The sequence below is a fragment of the Podarcis cretensis genome, assembly GCF_951804945.1.
Source record: "Podarcis cretensis genome assembly, chromosome: 11".
NCBI lineage: Eukaryota > Metazoa > Chordata > Lepidosauria > Squamata > Lacertidae > Podarcis > Podarcis cretensis.
Window position 1 is genome coordinate 16,413,369 of NC_137180.1, and position 21,545 is coordinate 16,434,913.

The 21,545-nt window shown below is 42.9% G+C and overlaps 1 protein-coding gene across 1 annotated transcript in view; it reads right to left on the reverse strand.

The window, feature by feature from the left end:
- The window catches only part of MEGF10 (multiple EGF like domains 10), a 118,949-nt gene extending 100,606 nt beyond the window's left edge, over positions 1–18,343 (reverse strand). Inside the window, exon 1 of the mRNA XM_079995344.1 lies at positions 17,837–18,343. The gene's annotated coding sequence lies outside the window, so the exon portion shown is untranslated. The remainder of the gene's footprint in view (positions 1–17,836) is intronic.
- Positions 18,344–21,545: the final 3,202 nt, after the last annotated feature.

The following is a 21,545-nucleotide window of genomic DNA, read 5'->3' on the forward strand; positions in this document are numbered from 1 at the left end:
GCTCTCCCATACTCAAAGAGGAAGTCCCAATCATATTTCTTTATTCTTTTAAATTCCAGTATTCCAGGTACTCCAGGGACTTCCGCCTTCATCTTTCTCATCTTTCGCAGATTTGTAATCCGAAGATCTTCTTCTTTATTTCCTGACAATATAGGCTTCTGATTGGTATTTTCCTTTTCCGCTCCTTCTTTCCTCTCCACCTGTTCCAAAAATGTCTCTTCTGGTTCAGCTGCAGATTTCTTATTAGTCAAATCCTTTATGCATTCAGCAGAGTTGTTTGTTTTAGAATTCAAGGTCATAAGTTCTTTGTTCATAGCCGTACTCTGCTCTTGCAGGATTCCCACGAGAAAAAAATTTTTTCTATCTCTGCCAGTAATTTTCCCTCTGCAGCCATTGTAATGTCTCTAGTTCCCCCTAGGGGGATTCCAATTACTTGATAGTCCTTTTCCAATAGTCCGTTACTTATTGTTTATAGCTACGTTGTTTCCAACCACCTCAGTTCAAATGCAACACTTTTAATTCAGAGAGTTATTAAGTAACAAAGTTCTTAACTTTAACCGCCCGTTTGACAGCTCCTTTGACAGCTGTCAAACTCCTTATTCTTTTTCCTCCGGCTTACGCACAGGACACTCCCAGGTTCGGGGGGGGGGGGTTTACACAAAAGCTTCCAAAATTCCTCACTTTCTCTCCAGCACAAAGACTTCTTCTGTCAAATTCATTGAAGTATCTTTTATCTGACACCAAAAACAATACTCTCCACCTTAGTTCTCCAATCCTTGCTTTAGATCGTTTGTAGGTGGGGGGGGGTGCGGACTTCCCTTTAGCACGTCCCCCGATTGTACCGAATTCAAAGGTATAAATTTTAAAGTCCAGATTCCAATCTACTCACGGGTTGTTTATTTTCCAGTCCGAATTTTGGGAAAAAAGTCAGCGCTCTCCGGCCATGGCTCGCGGCTACGCTCCACTGAAGTAGCGGTCTACTCACAGCACCACGCCGCTCCCCGTACCCTCTCCGTAGCCTTTAAAAAGGCTCTTCGTGGGTCGGGGAAGGCGCTTAAAGGTGCCCGCCGAGTCACCAAGTCCGCAGGCTTCCGCGCCTGCGGTTTCTAAGGGTCCCCGCGTCGCCGGCGCGGTAAGACCCGTCCTCAGCAGAGCCGATTCCCTCCGGAGCTCGGAGGGAATCCGCCATTAATCCGATCGCGCTAACCCGGAAGCTTCCATCAGTCAATAGTTTTCTGTGACCAAGCAAACTGCAGCATGGCGACACTCACATTTGAGTGTGTAAATGTGTGTAAATGTTAAGGAATCTTTCATAGACTGTAGTCCTACTTATCTGAAAGTTAGTTTCATTGAACCGAATGCATCTTAATTCTGAGACAACACGCAAAGGATTGCACTATTAATATGTTATGCTGTATTTTCATTATTCTGCTTTGGACAGGAATCCCTAACATACTTCCTAGGAAGTAAATGCAGTGGGAAAGTGGGAATACTCCAGTCTCGCTCTATGGGAAGAAAAACTGTGCCAACTGCTTTGTTTTATCTGTATGCACCAACAATCTCTGCAACTATACGCCATAAATATAAATATGGCTGGATTTTATGCTCCTATAATAGCCATTACATGTCTAAATGGCGTGGGTTTATCTATTGCTGCCCATGCAGAATGTAATTCCACACATGCATCTTTCTATTCTCCCCACTGCACCCCCTGTGGGCCTTCAAAATTTGCTCCAGAGGGCTGGGGGACCCTCTGGAACAGATTTTACAGCCACACAAAGGCTGCAGGAGGGAGAAGATGAAAGCCTGTCTCCTGAGCAGAAATCTGCTTGCAGAACACTGGATTCCACCCAAAACTATTAAGTACTGTTCTATAAAAATAGAGCAATGGTGAAACTAGAAAACAACTATATTGAGTAATTTTCAAAAATAATTGCTCAGCTCTCCCATACTATCTTACAAACATTAAAAAGCCAGTTTTATGTGACTGTCATTTTTTAAAAAGTGATTATTTTAATGAAGGTGACTTATCTGCAGAAAAAAATTCAATAATTAAAATCCACTAAAGTCATTAATGATGCTCTGCAGCCCAAGAACACCCTTTAACAATAGTTCATGAAAAGCTCCCAGGCATCACTTTCAAAGTACTTCTCTAATAGAACACAATGCCTTTTACTCACCCCACCCGCCATGTCTGAATGACTCAGAAACAAGGGTGTGTTTTTTTAAAAAATAAAATGGTTAAATAAAGCTCTTTCTCTTCAAAGTTGCCTTTTACAGAATAGAAACAGGCTGTCTAGCTCAGCCCTACACTTGTGAAGCCTTTATTCATCTAACAACTCTAACCCATTCAGCTGTGTTGTCACAGTGATCACTTTTCCTAGGAGGCTGGATCTAGTCAATGGAAAGAATGTCTGAAGCAGATAGCCTAGACAGGCTCCGTTTCTGGGTTCAGGCCTGGTGGTGTGTCAACATTCTCCTCGATTTTTTCCTTTACCACTGACAATGATCACAAATTTACTGAACATGTTTTACCATGATTGCTTCCCTAGTTAGAAATCATCGATGGCAATTCTCAGGAATCATTAGAGACTTGCACTGACTTGATTCAAGTGTGTTAGTAGCTCCAAATTGTAAGGCTTTTTGGGAAATTTGCATATTTCAACATGCATTACTTTAATCATATTTTACAGTCATTATAAGTAAAAGTGAGGTTAGCCAAAATGGTAAATCTAGGAGAGTGTGATAAATTATGTGTTGTCTGTATAATATAGGAAGTAGTGATTATAACAGTAAGAACTCATATTTCTGTTCTTAATAATGCTCATGATATAAAAAGTAGAATCTTTAAATGAAACTACTCTTAGTTTGATATCACCAAATAACTGAGTAGTTTAATTGATATAAATTGATTTCAATTGATCTACTCTGAATATGCCTTACCTGGCTATCACCCTCTCTTATAAATTGTAACACAACTAAACAGCAAAACACAGTTTCAGATTTCTCAGTGGATTATATGATCCTCCTGGAAGCAAATTTTGTTGACACCTTTTTCCAAATGTATATAAATAAATAAAGTTTTTTTAATAGATTAGTGACAGCTAACTGAATAAACAAGATAAATTATTTAACACAATTCCACTGGCAATGACAAAGAAACTGCTTTTGTTTTCCTTTTACCACTGCAAACACCCTTGTGAGTTATAACATCAATTATTCAATTAATGTAGTGTAAGTCAGGGTTAATTAAGATAACTTCGCTAAATCTGAGCTGCTAGTTCATTCAAATCCTGCAAGCAAGCCCAGAAAGGCTTCTGATTTAAGCTATCAAGTTGCTGAGGCTTAGCAAAGTTTTTCAACCTATCTTCTCCCATGCCAGAAAGCTAAACAACAAATCCCCAGATGAAAACTTATGAACAAAGTAGAATAATATTTCTGACTACATCTTGGATATTGTGACACTAAATAAAAGAAAACATTTCTGCAAATGTATAGGATCAGATTTGATTCAAGTATTAAAACATAACTAGTCTACAGTAGTTCTATGACTAGATGGGATGGTGGGGTTTAAAGATTGAGATCTTTTCTCTTTTGAACTGCCAAAGATTTAAATGAGGAACTATAGACTGGACCTCCTTTTTCCACAACTTGTGGAACCACATTCTTTCCTCTGAAAATTCAGCAAAGACCTATTGGAAAGTGAATGAAAGAGAATGGAGGCTAATTGAATGAAGTACAAAATGTCCACAAACCACTCAGATATTTTAAGACTCTCACTTCTTAATCTTCTCTTCTGCAGGCAAAACATACCCAGCTTTTTCAACTCTTCTACAAGCCTTTTTTTTTCATGGGTTACCAGACCACTCTTTGGACATGCTCTGGTTTATCCAGATTCTTCCAAAAATGTGGCACCCAGAACTTGATAAAGTATTTCATATGTATGCAAAAAAAAGGGGGGGGGACTGTTACTTCCTGTAATTTAGACATTGTGTTTCTGTTGATACAGACAAATATTGCAATAGCTTTTCTAACAGCTGCACTACACCACTGGCTCATGTTCAGCTTGTATTCCACTAAGTCACCTAGATTGTGTGCACTGCCACAAGCTCAGTGTCCTTCATCCTATAGTAGGGCTTTTCATTTATTTGTTCCTAAATGCAAGGCATGGCATTCATCTCCAGAGTGTTTCATCTTCCTGGTTTCAGTTCAGAGTTCCAGACTATCATTTTGAGTATTGATTCTGTCTTCTATGGTGTCTGTCAGAACTGGACTGAGGACAACAGTGTGAGGTGAGCCAGGAGCCAGGAATCATGAGAGAGGCTAGAAGTCAGAATCAACAAGCAAGGAAGGACTCAATGGCTCCAATCCAACAGTATATGTGCACAACAGTAAACTGCTGCCTATATGTGACCCTAGTTAGATCATCACTGAAGACGGTGCTGGTCATCTTTCCAGGGGATCCAGGATGAATGAATTTTTCTCTCCACTTCTTGTGTTATTGCTATGATATCATCACATAGTAGCCTTCACTGCATGCTTTTCAGGTTCAAATATCAAATGCACATAAATGAGCTAGGGATATGCATATGAAAGCTTGCTTTCAAATATATATGCCCGTAGATGGGCCAGCCAATTATATTTTGGAATCATTGTTAGGTGGTGATTCAATATATACTGTACTGCATGAATGCAAGGACACATATAACGCCTGTTTTACACACAGTCAAAAATACAAATGCTAGAAATGGCAGGATAAGTTAAATAGCACTACCCTGAGATTCATTACTGGGATAAAAAAAGAGCAGCTATCTTCAACATGGTATGTTTTGAGGGCAGTTCCCATCAACTGCAGCTAGGGATGTTGGATAATTCCAAAGGAAACAGAAACAGGAGTGGAAATTGCCAGTGTTTGTTGATTTTTATTTTTTACTTCTGGAACAAATACTATCGGTATTCACTGCTGTCGCTTTCAGTCCACAAAACAATACATAAATGATGATCCACCCCCATTTGTAATGCGGTGGACCAGGGTCAGGTAGCATGATTAACTGTAATTAAGCACATAAAATTCCACCACAACAGACAGCAAGACGAATAACACAGTTTTTCTCAGAAGCTGAATTGCAGTGGAATGGAAAAAAATGATGCATGTGCTGAACATAAAGGAAGTAAAACAGACATTGCTTTCTTATATTCCTAGCCCCAGCCTGCATGGCCAATGATCAGGAATGATGGAATGATCAGGAATAACATCTGGAAGCCAACAGGTTGGGGAAGGCTAAACTGGAGCAAAGCAAAAGTTCAATAATGCCTTACATTTTAATGTTACAGCTTCCAATTTAACCTTTCATTTGATAATCCCTTCATTGCCTGATCTATGAGACTGCCAGCCAATGAAGACAGTATCAAATTAAAGGGTAAAAATGGAACATGGAACATCAAAATGTAACTCATTGGCTAACTTACTGCATATGACCTGCACCTGTTATCTCACTATGAGCAGGATAATTAAAGCAAATCTGGACTTCTTTGGTTTAATCTGTGACTGATCCCATAATATTGTTATGAGTTTAGCTGCCTTGATCACTGTTGATCTGAGTACTGACAAAAGAACATTAATATTTCTTAATGACTATCTATGGTAGTCTTAAAACAGTTTGCAAGAAATAATTAACTTTGGAGTTTGAAACTGAGACAGAGGCAGAAGATGAGAGAAAGCTAAAAGCTTCTAGCTGGAATTAGCTGGAACAAAGGATGCAACATTGGGGGTGGCCACACAAGTTGCTCTCTGAAAATCTGCTAGCTTTTAGAGCTCTGCTTGATTCTAAATCTCAATTGTCTTTATTTGTATGTCATATATTGCATAAAGCAAATATTACAAGGATACTGTAAGTCTCCCATTTTTTTGTCAACTCAAGGAAAAGAAACCCAGGAGTTCTGGAAGAACTGCCTGGAAGAAGGAAGAGTGTTAACAAAGTAGACTTTCTAAGGTTGGATCTGCCAAGTTTTGCCTGAATATAGGTTTGAGCAGGCTGCATCTCCAGCTAGCCATGCATAATGGCTTCTTTGTCTAGCTGTCACATGAGCAGCGTTGTGTTACTATGATTGTTACTCCAGGCTTAAAATGGAAAGCATGCTTTCCAACAGACCACCTACTTCTGTGTTTCATAATTAATACTGTTGTACTCCTTTCATAGTTAATCAGTTTAGGAGATTAATGCAGCTCTGGAGAACTGTGATAAAAACGGTTCTGATAAATTCAGGGAGTTTCTAACATGATTATAATGACTCAAAATAAAAAGGCTTGTGTTTTTGTACCTGAGACCCAAAATTTCAAGTGTTAAGGAAGCAACATGCTGTGTACAAGCATTATACAATCGAGTGGAAGAAACAAGAATTTCAGAACTACAGCTGACTTCTTCACCCTTTGATTATGTATTATGATTCAGGTGGTCTTAAACGCTTATGGTATCTCAACTTTCCAAAAATATATGTGTCTGTTACTAGCAGGGTCATCCTTAGCAGACGCAGCGCTGTGGTGCAAATATCTGCCCAGCACCCCCAAATTAACACATACAATGGGGGGGGCGAAGCTGTGCACTGCCAGACATGGGGGGGGGGCGCAACTCTCCCCCATGCTGCTGCAGGAGAGCAATCCCCACAGAGGCTTGGGAAGGAAGCTGCATGCCTGCCAGCCATACAGTTGGTGGGGCGCAGGTCGGCATGCAGGGAAAGGGAAACGTCCCCCACTCACTGGGGGGCCCCTGAGAGGCCAGCACCCTGGCGCAACACACCACTAAGCCCTATGGGAAAGTCGGTTCTGGTTACTAGGAATATTAAGTACAAAGGAAAGGATATAGCTAAGAAGAACGGTGTCTGTTTTACATGCAGATAGTTCCAAATTCAAACATTAATATCTCCAGGTAGGTCTGGGAGAGTTCCCTGTGTGAATCCCGGAAAGCTATTGTCAGTCAGTGTAGAAAATACTGTGCTAGCTGGAAGCATTGGTCTAACTCAGTGTAAGGAAGCTTCCTATATTTCTACGGGACTAAGCTTCCTATGTATCTACAGGATTGACCACTGTTCTTCAAGCAGCAGATTGTAACCCAGCCTACAGTTGTCAAGGAAGGAAGGCCACCTGCACTTTTAACAGGCAAACAGAAAGGAGTGTTTAAAAGGTGTGGTGTGTGCATGTGGTGCTCAAAACAGTTTCTCCAGTTTGTAAAGTGCCTTCTGCCCCAGAAATGTTGTTGACCCCCGTCTGAAAGTCAGAAACACTGACTTGAAAGTTTAAAAATTGAAAAGCAGGTTTTAAGTTCCAGAGTTTAGTTAAAAGTAGCTCCTAAGTTTGAAAAAGTTAAATATTAATAGTGTATACGTTTGTATACATACAGATTTATATCCGTTAAAAAAACAACAACCATGTAACACTGTGAAAAAGAGGCTCAATACAGCACAAGTGGGTTTTGCTTCTTGAGAGGTACCAGGAAATAATTAAAGGTTACACCCACTTTCTCTGACTGGAGATCACTGACTGAGCGAGCTCTGTTAAATGTCCATTTAAGAAATGCTTAAATTGATTTATGAAGTAGACGCTGTCTGATGCTGTAGGCCAGGGGTTCTTAACCTAGTCCCTACCGCCCAGTAGTGGGCGTTTCAGGATTCTAGGTGGGCGGTAGAGGGTTCTATGGCACAAGCTGAATCCTCCTTCCATCGAGCACTGGTGGGAAGTAAGGAAAGTTTACCATGAAGAAAGATGCATTAGTGGGCGGTAGGTATAAAGATGCATTAGTGGGCGGTAGCCACGAAATTAAAAGACGCCTGCTTCTTGGGAGAAGGGCAATGACAGGCCTAGACAGCATCTTGAGAAGTAGAGACATCACCTTGCCAACAAAGGTCCGTATAGTTAAAGCTATGGTTTTCCCAGTAGTGATGTATGGAAGTGAGAGCTGGACCATAAAGAAGGCTAATCGCTGAAGAATTGATGCTTTTGAATTATGGTGCTGGAGGAGACTCTTGAGAGTCCCATGGACTGCAAGAAGATCAAACCTCTCCATTCTGAAGGAAATCAGCCCTGAGTGCTCACTGGAAGGACAGATTGTGAAGCTGAGGCTCCAGTACTTTGGCCACCTCATGAGAAGAGAAGACTCCCTGGAGAAGACCCTGATGTTGGGAAAGATGGAGGGCACAAGGAGAAGGGGGCGACAGAGGATGAGATGGTTGGATAGTGTTTTCAAGGTTACCAGCATGAGTCTGACCAAGCTGCGGGGTGCAGTGGAGGATAGGAGTGCCTGGCGTTCTCTGGTCCATGGGGTCACGAAGAGTCGGACACGACTAAACGACTAAACAACAACAACAAAGGTATAAAAAGGTTGACCACCCCTGCAATCATATCCTTTTGAAACAAGAATGGTCCAAATTACTCCAAAAAGGTTGAGAGGGTCTTAGTTTTGCTTGAAAAGCTAAAATAACATTTTCTCAAGGAGAGAGAGAACAAGTAGCTCCAAAACAAAAACAAACGAAAAAATAGAATATCATAGAGTTAGAAGGCACCATGAGGGTCATCTAGCCCAAGCCTCTGCAATGCAGGAATCTTTTGCCCAACATGGGGCTCAAACCCATGACCCTGAGTTTAAGAGTCTCCTGCTCTACTGACTGAATTACCCCAGCTTGATTTCTGCAAGGAAATCAAGAGTCTGCTGTGTAACAGCAACTCTCAATTCATATAAAATCAAACAAATAATAAATATTACAAACTGACTTTTCACAGCCTTATGGCTTTATGTGACACCATATAGAAACAACTGCAAAGAAGCTCACCCAGACAACCTACAGACTTCAGCAAAATGCCTAACATACTATACAGTTTGCCAAAGAAAAGCTTATATTCTGCCTTTCAGATAAGGGGACTTACAAACAATTCATGTTTCAATGATATAAGAAAAGCCGAAGGAGATAAATGATGAAGTGGTAAAACCACTGGAATAAGGCTAATTGTCAGCCACTAATAGTGCATCACATTATTGAACAGGAACAATAGCTAAGGCAGGTACTTAAACTGCATTCCACTATTAGAAAACCTGAACATTGTAAATGTTAATAAGATGCAGACTATTGTGTACAATATCAGCAAGAGAGGACACGACAGAGGTTTACAAAATTAAGCATGAAGTGAATAAAATGGATAGAGGTCTTCCTTTCTCTCCCCTAACCTGAGAATGTGGGGTCACCCCATGCTATTTACAACAGCTGTTGCTCAACAAAAAAAGGACCCTGATCCAACTGTAGAACTATAGAAACAGGCACAGAAAATTGTAATGAGCTACGATTGTTGGTTTTACTCTGTGTTCTACAGTACTACCATTTCCACCCTACAAAGAAGAGTATCCATGTTCTCTCTTTTATTTACTGTGTTGAAGCAAATAACACCAAAATTAGTTCCTGTCACATGATGTAGAAGCTTCTTTGGTGGGAACAAGCTTGAGACAAATTAGTCATATTATACAGAACCGGGAATAACTAGCAGCTGCTCATTTTGGACGTGATGGGCAAATACAGACGTAAACCACTATGCTCAAGATGAAATTAAAAGCCAAACTTGCCAGTTTTACAAAATTATCCAATAATGAAATATTGTTAGCCAAATTGTTTTAATACAGGTCATAATTTTATTAAAGTATACAAAGTAATACTATTTAGGATGTAATAAAAACATGGAATCAACTATTAATTTCCACTGGCAATCTAGAACACATGCTGAAGAGTACAGATTGTTATAATCTGCACCATGAGAAAATATGGTCCATGGTATGTTGCATACTCAGATAAAAAGGTTTACAGCATAGCCAATCAACTGACATTCCTAACTTGAGCCTGAAAGATGTAAACAAGTTATTCAGCAGCATAAGAGAACATATATGCTGGCGACTCAGTTTACTATTTTCCTAAATCCAGTTACAGCAGTTGCATCCCATAGTGCATGCACATCAGGAAGATCAGACATAGCTAATTAAGTGTGCTCTTTTCCTGAATTGTGTTACTGGGCATTCAGGGGTATTTACAAGGAAAAATGAAGAGTGAAGCCAGCTTTCAGTTTCAGTCTTGCATTAAATATAGAGCTCAGTCAATGGACACATTTCTTTTAAACAAAACAAAGTGGCTTATCCAGTGCGAAAGCAGAGCACTTTCACTTCTCCAGACTTGTCATTAACCATCCCAAGTTGCTGAACAATAACAGTTTTCCCTCAAGGCACTACTCTAGCCTTGTATCCAATCTAGCTGACCTTGCTGAGCACAGCTAAGAATTTTGATAAAACCAGACTGAGTTTGCATATTATGTGAGCTGAAATGCTCGTAGAAAATTACCTGAAATCCTGTGTCCCACTAAACTTAACTAGATTTATTTGCACTCAACCAGTATTTATTTTATTTTTTAATACTTCTCTACAACTGTTTCTCAAAAAAAACACACAACAAAAATCAACCATAAAATAATGAAATACATGAGCCCAGTCAACAATTAAACAGAAGTGATGACATAACAAAACATTGATAGTCGTATCTTGGAAGTCAAACAGAATCCGTTCGACTTTCAAGATGTTCAGAAATCAAAGCACGACTTCTAGTTGTCTGCAGGAAGCTCCTGCAGACAACCGGAAGCCGTGGAAGCCACTTCCGGGTTTCGATCATTCAGGAGCCAATTTGTTCGGGAGCCAAGGCGTTCGGGATCCAAGGTACGACTGTACTAAGTTAATGGGGCATAGCAGTGTTCATCAACAATTCTCGGCTGCTACCTAAAAAAGCAAGGGTTTCGCACGCATCTTCATAAAGAGCATGGTGGAAGCTGTATGGACTCTTCCAGAAGAAAACACAGCGCATAAGTGCTGTTACAAAAAAGGTCCTGCTCCTGATGGAGCCAAATGTAAGCTTCCCCATGAGTGTCACCAGAATATAGGGTGCTATTGACCTAAGTAATACACAGAGTGGATCTATGAAACTTAATACAGTATACTTGCTCATTGATTTCAGTGGGTCATATGCAACTAAATCACTGAACAAGTGGAAACCAGCACAATGATGCCCACTCTCACAATGGGACTCTTCTCCCTGCACCCTCCACAAATCTACTCATAAAGGAGGCGGGAGAGGTTGTTCCATCAGCGGGTGGAGCAATTTCCTTAGTGTTATGATGAATACAACCCAGTAAGTCTATTCCAGGGTGGGGAACTTTTTTCAGACCAAAGACCACATCATCATCTGAACAACTTTCCCAAAGCCAACTTCCCCAAATAAATCTTAAGTTTAGTGGGACACAGGATTTCAGATCATTTTCTACGAGCATTTCAGCTCACATAATATGCAAACTCAGTCTGGTTTTATCAAAATTGCTAAGTTTCTTAGCTATGCTCAGCAAGGTCGGCTAGACTGGATACAAGGCTAGAGTAGTGCCTTGGCCCTTGAGGGAAAACTGTTATTGTTTTGCTAGAGGCAAAAAAGGGCAAAACAACACATGTAAACTTTTTTATTATTATATTTGTTTACACCCTGGCAAGAAACACCAAAAGTATAGAAAACAAACAAACATTAAAACACAATTAAACAGTGATAGAATTTAAATTATATGCACATATAAAATCTGTTTAAAACGTACAGATCATTACAGTAAAAACTGTGTGGGATCCTCCCTTTAATGAAAAGCAGTCCAATTCCAAAAAGCCTGTTGGAACAAGAAATTCTTCACCTACCTGTGGAAGGACAGCTAGGAGGGAGTCTGTCTAGCTTCCCTACAGAGAGAGTGCCAAAGTCTGGGAGCAGTCACTGATAAAGCCTTTGTAAAGCAGGCTGCTCTCATAGCTCTTGCTATCCTCTATCCAGCCAACCAAGGACACATTCCACTCTATCAAGCAATGAAGTCTAGATGTGACCAGGGGAAAAGAAAGAAAAAAATTCCTTCCAGTAGCACCTTAGAGACCAACTAAGTTTGTTATTGGTATGAGCTTTTGTGTACTGGAAGGAATTTTTGTATTTTGTTTCGACTACGGCAGACCAACATGGCTAGGGGGAAAAGGGTGTGGCTGAGGAGGAAGCATGGCTTGGAGAGAGTCCTGAGGGCCAGACAGAGGGGCCTAGAGTTTGTGATGACTGGAACTGATGGGAGTTGCAGTCAAAACATCTGGAGGGCACCTAGTTGGTGAAGGCAGTTGTAACTGAATGTCCTATCTGAAAGCCACCAGGCAGGATAGGATTGCTCATAAAACCCTTATTCCAACAGAGCACAATGCTATATCAGTGGAAAGATGCATGCCACTGGACAGAGGAGAAGCAATGACTGGCTTGAACCTTGCACTGTCAGGAGTCTGCTAGGGCACTGGTCTTTAACTAGTGGGTCAGGGCCCACTAGTGGGTCACAGCTTCATCCAAGTTGGATCGCAACAGGAGCACTGCCACCATGTATAGAAGGTTAAGAAATGGGTCACCAAATGAGTGTTTGGGTTGAAAGTGGGACCTGGCTCTGAAAAGGTTTAAGACTATTGTGCTAGTGCAAAGAGAAGAAGAGGGATGAAGGGACATGGCAGGGGAATTGATCGGGATCCTATTCTCAGTCAGTAGTAGTCCTAGCCCAAATTATGCAAACTTCACACGCCAACAACAAAAGTGGCATCTATTAAAATGCTCCCACCAAAATCAATGGGGAGCCCAACATAACAGCCCAAAGCCAGCCATAATGGAGGCTTTCAATGAACAAAAATGTTGGCACCTGTTTGTCTCTTTGATACTCTCAGAACTCACTCCTATGAAGGCATTCTCCTCCTCATGTGATCAGGGAGAGAGCAAGAACACATTAGCCATCCTATGCATCATAACCCCAATGCCAGCACTCTCCACATGTTGCAGGTGCATAATTGAGAGATCTAAATCATGCCAGAAGCCTCAGCTAGCACAGCAGGCACCTCACTGCAGGCATTTGCCCTCCAATGCATAGAAGGTGGTGGGGCACCTGGGTAGCTAGCATACTCTGCTCTCTCCTCACACAATTCTAATTGTGTGAAACACCTGCACAGGTCTTCGCTTAACAACCAACCTTGTTCAATAAAAGTTCAGACTGCTGTGCCTCTTTTATCCTCAATAATTATCAGTTGGCGAGCACTCTCCCCACCCTCCGGAATCCTTCCTATTCTTCATAGGACACACATGCTTGTGGCTGGAGAAGAGCTCCACCATCACACCCTACCAGGGCTAATGTCTCTGCATTTCCTACCAAAGCACTTGCAAGAGGGAGGCCAGGTAGATCAATGTCTTCTTGGCTCCCATCATCACCATCCATTGGTTTCCAAAAAGGGGGGGGGGAGGTGATGACATGATGAAGGTATGTGTGATGCAGAGAAAGTGGGTAGACAGATATTTTACTCTCTTTCTCCTAACACTACAACCCAGGGTCATCCAATGCAGCTAAATATTAGAAGATTCAGAACAAACAAGAGAAGGCAGTTGTTCACATACTGTATCATTAAACTGTGGAATTCACTGCCACGGGATGAAATGATAGCCACCAACTTGGATAGTTTTATTAAAAGCAGGCTGGGAAAATTCATGGATTGATAATTCATACATACCCCACCTTTTTCCCTAACGGTACTCAGTGGCAACTAATTATAGTGGCTGTGTTCTGTTTGGCCACTTTGAGAACAAGATACTGGATGAAACGGGCTTCTGGTCTTCAGAGAGGAAGACTGAAACAGACAGTATGACACCTCTCCCTGATCCTTTTCCCCTGACCCAGATCTACCATTGAACAAAAGGAGCACATTTTCAGTCTTTTAGAAGTACTGTGTGCAGCCATCCATCAGGATGCCCAGGCCTCATGCCCCAGGCAGCGAAAGGGGCACAAAAGAAGCTTGTTGGTGTTGCAGGCTTGTAGTAGGACAGAGAAATGACCTTAGCTTTCTCACTACAGCTGCCCCCACCGCCGCATTTGTCCCCAGCAAGTGTCTGAGTAACAAGGAAATATCTATTCCCTGCTGCAAATCCTCCATGTGAATAGATCTTGACTATGAAACATGTTTTTCTGTTATTCATCAATCTTCAGGAGACAACAACCCCCACCCACCCCCAAAAAACAGCATAGAATGGAAAAACATTACAGAGAGCCAGTGTGGTGTAGTGGTTAAGAGTGGTAGTCTTGCAATCTGGGGAACCAGGTTTGCGTCTCTACTCCTCCACATGCAGCTGCTGGGTGACCTTGGGGCAGTCACACTTCTCTGAAGTCTCTCAGCCCCACTCACCTCACAGAGTGTTTGTTGTGGGGGAGGAAGGGAAAGGAGAATGTTAGCCGCTTTGAGACTCCTTAGGGTAGTGATAAAGCAGGATATCAAATCCAAACTCTTCTTTCTTGCTTGATGTGCAAGAGTTCCAATATAGCAGTCCCATGAGGGGAAAGGCACTGACATTTTCCCACCCTGACCTCTAGGAAAGAAAGACACATCCTGCTCTGTATTTTATGCAGTCCGCTGGCTCATGTGATTGATTATGCATCAATTATAAATGGCCATGGAAACAGTGGAAGCATTCCATTAATTCCTGGTTTTGTATATGATTACTCATAGTTTTTAAGCACTAACTCTACACCATGCCACATATACAAAGGTTAATACTGCCAATGGAGTGGTGCTTGGGGCAATTAAATCCTTCTGACTTTGTAACACACTGCTATTAGAATGAAGCCTGCAACAAAATGTTGCAGTATGGAGTGTTCTGTTCAGGGTTCAAGGCAGCCAACCATGTACTTTTTACAGAATACTCCATTAGCTCTCCCTGAGTTTCTGCACTTGCCCCTTGCAGTCAATTAGCAGTCCTTGCTCACTGAGCATACACAGTCCTCAATGGGCAGTTTGGGGTGGTTTCCCCACTGCCACCAGTGGGCTTTCCCTATATTTGTTGTACTTCTGAAAAGTCTGAGGTTCCCCCAAGACTGCTGATATTTCCCTCATGTGTGGATGTTGGCACTTTGGTTTACATAAGGATCAACACTGGGAAATCAGCTGCTCGCTATTGGACTAAAGGATAGAGTTGTAATTCTCAATGCACCATAGATGGCATTGACAACTCAGATAGCTTTTATAGTGTTTGATCAAGTCTACATTACTTGTAAAATCAAATAAACTACACCAGTGGGTTGTTAGCATCTATGCAAAATAGCGGCATAAGTACAATAAGACAACCAGTTTAAAGTAAGCTAGCTCCAGGAAAAATATTTTCAAATACAACCAAACTCAGTACTGTAATTTAGATAAAACAACCAAAACCCAGCAGCAGCATTTACAGTAACACCTTTCAGTTAAAAGACAGAGATACGTTTTGATGCAGGGAGCCAGACTACAACATACATAGACAGTTTAATTTAAAAAATAGAAAGAGAGGGGTTCTGGGGCTTAAAGTAGTTAGATATCCCTGTTTTCCATCCTGGAACTTAATTAGGTCAGGAAAAGGTATTCTGCACTTGTTCTGAGAATTCTTCTTTTTAATTATTTCACAAGCATTGCCAACAAAGTTTGGAACGAAACCAACGCTTCCACAAATTAAAGTATTCCTTTTAGGCCATTCTCAGCAAGAAATATATGGATCACATGAAACAAAAACAAACAAGTTTTACAGCTACGGTCAAAAGTTTTCTCTCTCCAGCTCTAGAGCAAAGCAGCAGCTGTATAGGATGTTGAGCTAGCCAGGCATTTAAAACCCAATGCTGAACTATCAGCAAAACAACCCAGACCGACAGCCCACCCCTCAAGAAATGCAAAGTGCATGCTGAGTAGAAGACATTCCTGCACGAACTTAGGAAGGTAGGGGTGAGGAGATGGGGACAAGGAGTTTTCTTTCTCAAAACAAGCCTTTTGTTAGAAGGAGCTCATTTAAATAGAGGGAAAAGTCGCAATGGATACGGGAGAAAGTGGAACAACAAAGACAAATGGGCAAAGCACACCCAGTACACCGACAGCAGTAGAAAGTGTGCCGCCTTGGAAATGTAGAAAATTAGCTTTTATAGGCAAAACTATTATTTATCAGATTTACTTGAAGAGATACGTAGGCTGCTGTGCTCCATTTGTTTACCAAAAAGAGTTCATTTCACAAGACTATTTTGCCCACAATGATGTTCCTACAGGGATGTCCCATTTAGTGTGAAAGTTGTGTGTGCCAACGGCATACATGTCTCTTTCGACAGTTGACTAGGCGGGGTTCAAATGACCTCCTCCATGTATCCAAACATGTGGAGAGGGTCCTGGGACCAGCAGGCAAGCTTCACATCCTGTCGCCACTATGCCCCGCAATCACATTCCTCAGTGTTCAAAACACACCAGGAGGAATTCTATTTGCACACTAAGGTCTGTGCACAGAGTCCCTCCAAGCAGGGAGAGACCTTTATCGCACCGCGGCCCCTTCTCCCGTGGAGCAGCTCCACAGGTGCACACCAAAATAACCACTTCCAAAAGAGTTTGGACACATGGACATCAAGGGACGAGGCTTGTCCACATGGCCCTGCAACCCCTACCACAACTTGAGCACCATGGTGGACCCCACAACTATTATTCAGAACAGAGCAAGAGAGGCGGGGGGAGGGACATTGGCACAGCCAAGATTTATTTAAGGGAGGCAAGACAAAACACCTGTCACCATCCTCTGTCTGGCACTGCCTGGGGGATCCAGCATGAAATGGCTCAGCAGCAATTCTATTATTATTATTATTATTATTATTATTATTATTATTATTATTATTATTTTACTGTGCTTACAATTATTACATTTATTACTTTGTCATAGAACTTTAAATACAAACACCCAATTTTTCAGCAGAGGAACATGCATGCACAATTTCTCAGAGTCTCTGGGGAGAGCCAGTGCAGTATATTGGCTACAAGAGGGTTGGACTGTGACCTGGGAGATCTGGGTCCAAATCCCAACTCAGCCATGAAGCAACAGTTTTAAATTACTTCCTTCCCACCCTAAGCGCTCAGAAAAAACACCTGTCAAAGCCCTTCTACAATTTCTACTTTCAGTTAGGCGTTTTTATTTATTTCCTTTGTTTGGAGGGGGGGGGAGGAAGTTGCCCCCTGCTCCCTCCCCCCACCATGTGGGGTGTGTGGCACCGAATTTTGACACTCAAATTTGTAATGAGATTTGCATCCATGGTTATGGGAGGAGGGGCGAGGTTGCCCCGAATTTTGACACCCCGATGTCCGCCCCTGCGCAAAGCAGCGCTACCTCCCCTACCGCGTTTCTCCCGACGGGTCGAAACGAGCCTCATTCAGACAACCAACCGCCAGGGGAGGCCGGCATAGTTTTAGCCCGAACCTTAGCCCCCCCACCCCAATTCCGCCCCGTCGCCTGACCTTCAACGGACAGCTCCCGTGCGCGTGAACGGCCGCAGCACTCCCAACACATCCCCCCCGCCACCCGATCGTCTGAACGGAGCCCCGGACGGACGCGTGGACGCCACACGCGCGCGCCCGCCGTCTTCAAGTTACGCACGCGATACCCGTGCACGCCCCGTCGCCTGACCTTCAACGGACAGCTCTCATGCGCATGAACGGCGGCAGCAGCAGCAGTCCCACCTAAGCCCCCAAACGATCGTCTGAACAGAGCCCTGGACTGATGCGTGTATGTGCGTGGCGTCCACGCATCGGTCAGTGGCTATGTTCAGACGATCGGGTGGTGCTGGGGCCCCGTGTGCGGGGTGGGGTTGAGGATTCCCCTTTTCATTGGGGTCTTCTCGCAACGCGCGATTCCCGCGAAGCGAGCGGCGGTGGCACCTGCGCTTTTCCCGCCTTCGCCAGTCCCTCACCTGCCGGCGCGCCGGGCGGGCTCGTCTCCTCAGGCTCCTCCGCGACGGACGGACTTCTTTCCTTTCCCCCAAAAAGCCCAGCTCCCCCCTACAGGCCGTTCGCCAGAGGCGCGATGGCGCTTCCTCCCGAGCCCGGTCCGAGCGACGACAACTCCCGCTCCGGAGCCCCAACTTTGCCCGGCTTGAGGTGAAGCGACTCTTGAGGTGGCTGCGAGAACCGACGGGGCCCCGGAGGGGACAAACGAGCCAAGCCGGCGACCGGCGCCTCGGGGGGGGGGGGGGGACTCGCGCCTCTCCCGGCTCTCCTCCCTGGCCGAGGCTGAGCGCAGGTGGCCGGCGGCGGAGGCTCCCCCGCAGCCAACTTGAGGCGGCCGAGGAAGTTCCGTCCCGGGCGCAGCAGTGAGAAGCGCGGGGACGACCAATGCCAATGTCGCCGCCGCGCTTCGCTTAGCCTGAGGAACAGGTGTCGCCGCCTGAGGTCGTGAGGCGAAGGCGAAATCTCTCGGCCCGCCCCGTCGCGGCAGAGCCTGTTAGCACGCGCGGCCAACTTTGCGCATGCGCGGGGCGGAGTGGGGGGGAGACGCCCTCCTGCCTCAAGTTCCCTCAGGTCGATGGCGGGAAACGAAGAAGTCCACCCCCCCCTTTTTATTTTTTTATTTATACTTGTCCAGGTTTTTTTGTTTGTTTTTTGTTTATACCTGTCTTTTCTTTCAAAAAAATTTTTTATTGGTTTTCACAACATTATAAACAAACAAACACATAAGACAAACATAAATCATAGCCTTATTAAAAATTACACTTATTAACATTGTTAAGTGACTTCCCTCTCTTCCCCTTGGTTGAATTTCATTGCATATCCTTTTAACGGTTTTCCAAATCACAGATCTTATAAAATTTAACTTAAACATTAACATCCTTAAATCTTCACATTATTATGAAATTAAACATATTAATTCATACCTTAACGTTAAGGCCAATTAAGTATCTGCAAGCTGTTTTCAGTTAATTTAACTTAACATATTTAACTAAGTAATCATTAAATTTAATCCACTCTTCCTGATATACTTTATACTTGTCAAGTTTTTTAGTTTTTTTGTTTATACTTGTCGTTTATACATTTCACTCATTTTACAATCATTTTGACATTTCAATGGGAGCTCACCCACCGCCGGGGATTCGAACCACCGACCTTCTGATCGGCAAGCTCAAGAGACCACAGACTAACCATGGGCAGTACTATGTCACTCCCAAACTTGGATAAACAGGGGCAAGATCATATCCCAGACAGCAGCACATGTAGACAACAGGGCCCTGGGCACACACAAAAATAGTTCAAATGTTTCTATGCCTCCTTTGAGAGGAAGCTCTTTTAAGGCAGCTTACCATAAAATACAGAAATACCATTCAATAAAAATGCTCATAAAATGGGGAGACCAGCAACTGATGAAATAGGCAGCCCACCCAAAATTGCTAAAATACCGTCAATACTAACAGTGAAAGCAGACTACTAATAAAACTCTCTTGCAATGGAAATTCAGCAACAAGAGGTGAATTTTCTTGCAAGAACACACAAAGTCAGCCCCACATGGGAAAAAGCACATCTTGGGCAAGCATTGGAAGCAGCATATCCTAGACATACATGAGAATCAATAGCACATAATAAGCAGCAACATGACACAGACAAACATGGGCAACAGGTCTGAATGTTGTTAGCAAGATGTCACAGGCAAAAGAGGGCAAATGGGCATCACAAGAAAACTTGGGTAGATCTTTTGATGAGAAAACATGGACAGCAATACATCTTGGGCAAACACTACACAAAAGCAAACATGGGCTTTCGTACATTGATAGCAGCACATCATGGGTCAACAGAGACTAATAATAATAATAGTAAGGTATCAGAATGTCATAGGCAAAGATAGGCATTAGCACACCACAAGAAAACATGGGCAGCAATGTGTGTCAGGCCAAACACAGGAAGCACAACATCATGGCCATACACAGGCAAACAGAGGTAAGTGCACATCATGAGTGAATGAATATACTGCCAGGCAGCAGCTTGTTGCTCACAACCAGGCACATGAGCAAACATGCAGTAGCACATCATGAAAATGCCACGTAACGGAAAAGACAGGAAGACCACTTAACAAACTAATATGAGCAGCTGTAGTACACAAACCAACACCAGTAGCAGCAAAAATGATGGACAAGGACAGGCAGAAGTAGACTCTGAAAATATGAGCACAATGCACATCAAAAGCAGCACGCTGCAGCAAATTACAAGCAAGCGTATATAGAAGCAGCACATATTGTCTTCTTTTGGGAGCCGCCCAGAGAGGCTGAGGAAACCCAGCCAGATGGGCGTGGTATAAATAATAAATTATTATTTTATTATTATTTCACAAACGCATCTAGATCACTCTTCGTCAGGGAAACACATGTGCATAGCTGAATAAGCTGCACTGAGGTTAATCACCGATTAAAATGGATACCATGAAACTTTAGGATTACACAACAGATTTACACTAAACCAGCAAAAATAAGACTCACATTCTTCTGTTTTAAACATAATTTACACCAGAGGTGAGGAACCTCATTACACCTTCCTCAAGTGCATCTGCCAGTGTCCTTGAACTATGATAATGCCTCTTGCTTACCTGGTGGAGAATGGATGGATGGATGGATGGATGTGAGAATGCAGAAACACCTGGGTTTTGCATGGCAGGAGTGGGCAAAATTAAAAAATCACTTCCATTGCTTCACTCACTTTTGTCCCTTGCCCAGACCACTACTGGCATGGGTTCCTCAGAAAGCTGCCCATGAGGGAATGCAGCCCTTGGGATGGTTCCCCACAGATGGGCACACACACAAAAACAACAACACAAAAGCAAAGGTTTTGAACTGCTATAACTCAGTCATCCTTCATAAGAAGAGTTTGGATTTGATATCCCGCCTTTCACTCCCCTTCAGGAGTCTCAAAGCGGCTAACATTCTCCTTTCCCTTCCTCCCCCACAACAAACACTCTGTGAGGTGAGTGGGGCTGAGAGACTTCAAAGAAGTGTGACTGGCCCAAGGTCACCCAGCAACTGCATGTGGAGGAGCGGAGACACGAACCCGGTTCCCCAGATTACGAGACTACCGCTCTTAACCACTACACCACACTGGCTCTCAATAAGAATAAGAATTTTCTGTTTGGCCAGATTGAATCCATAAGATTTGGCACGGTAGATTTCATGCCAATGGGATACCATACTGAAATATAGGCTTGTTATATTTTATAAAGTTATTCTGATCAAAACTACTGTAGCTGCCTAACTGAACAGTCATTCCAACAGGCATTGCTCAAATTATGGGGGAAATGGAGGGAGCCCTTACATAAGTTTACACCAACGGACTCCTGGCCACCAATTTTAGCCAAATTACATCTACAGAAGCTAGAAGGATTGTCAAAGGAGGTCAGGCAGCAGATTAAAGCACTGCTTACAACTAATACATTCAACACCATTGTGTAGGAATGTCTTATACTTTATACTCTACCACCTAATTATTTCTGCATCATTTTGTTCCACTACTGTTCTTTTCTGACTCTATTTTTTTGGCAATACAATGGGACTTGCTCCCAGGAAAATATGCATAAATAAACTTCTCCTACCTGGATAGTTATCTTTCCACAAGGGTGAACATTGATGCCGAAATCCAGCATCGCCT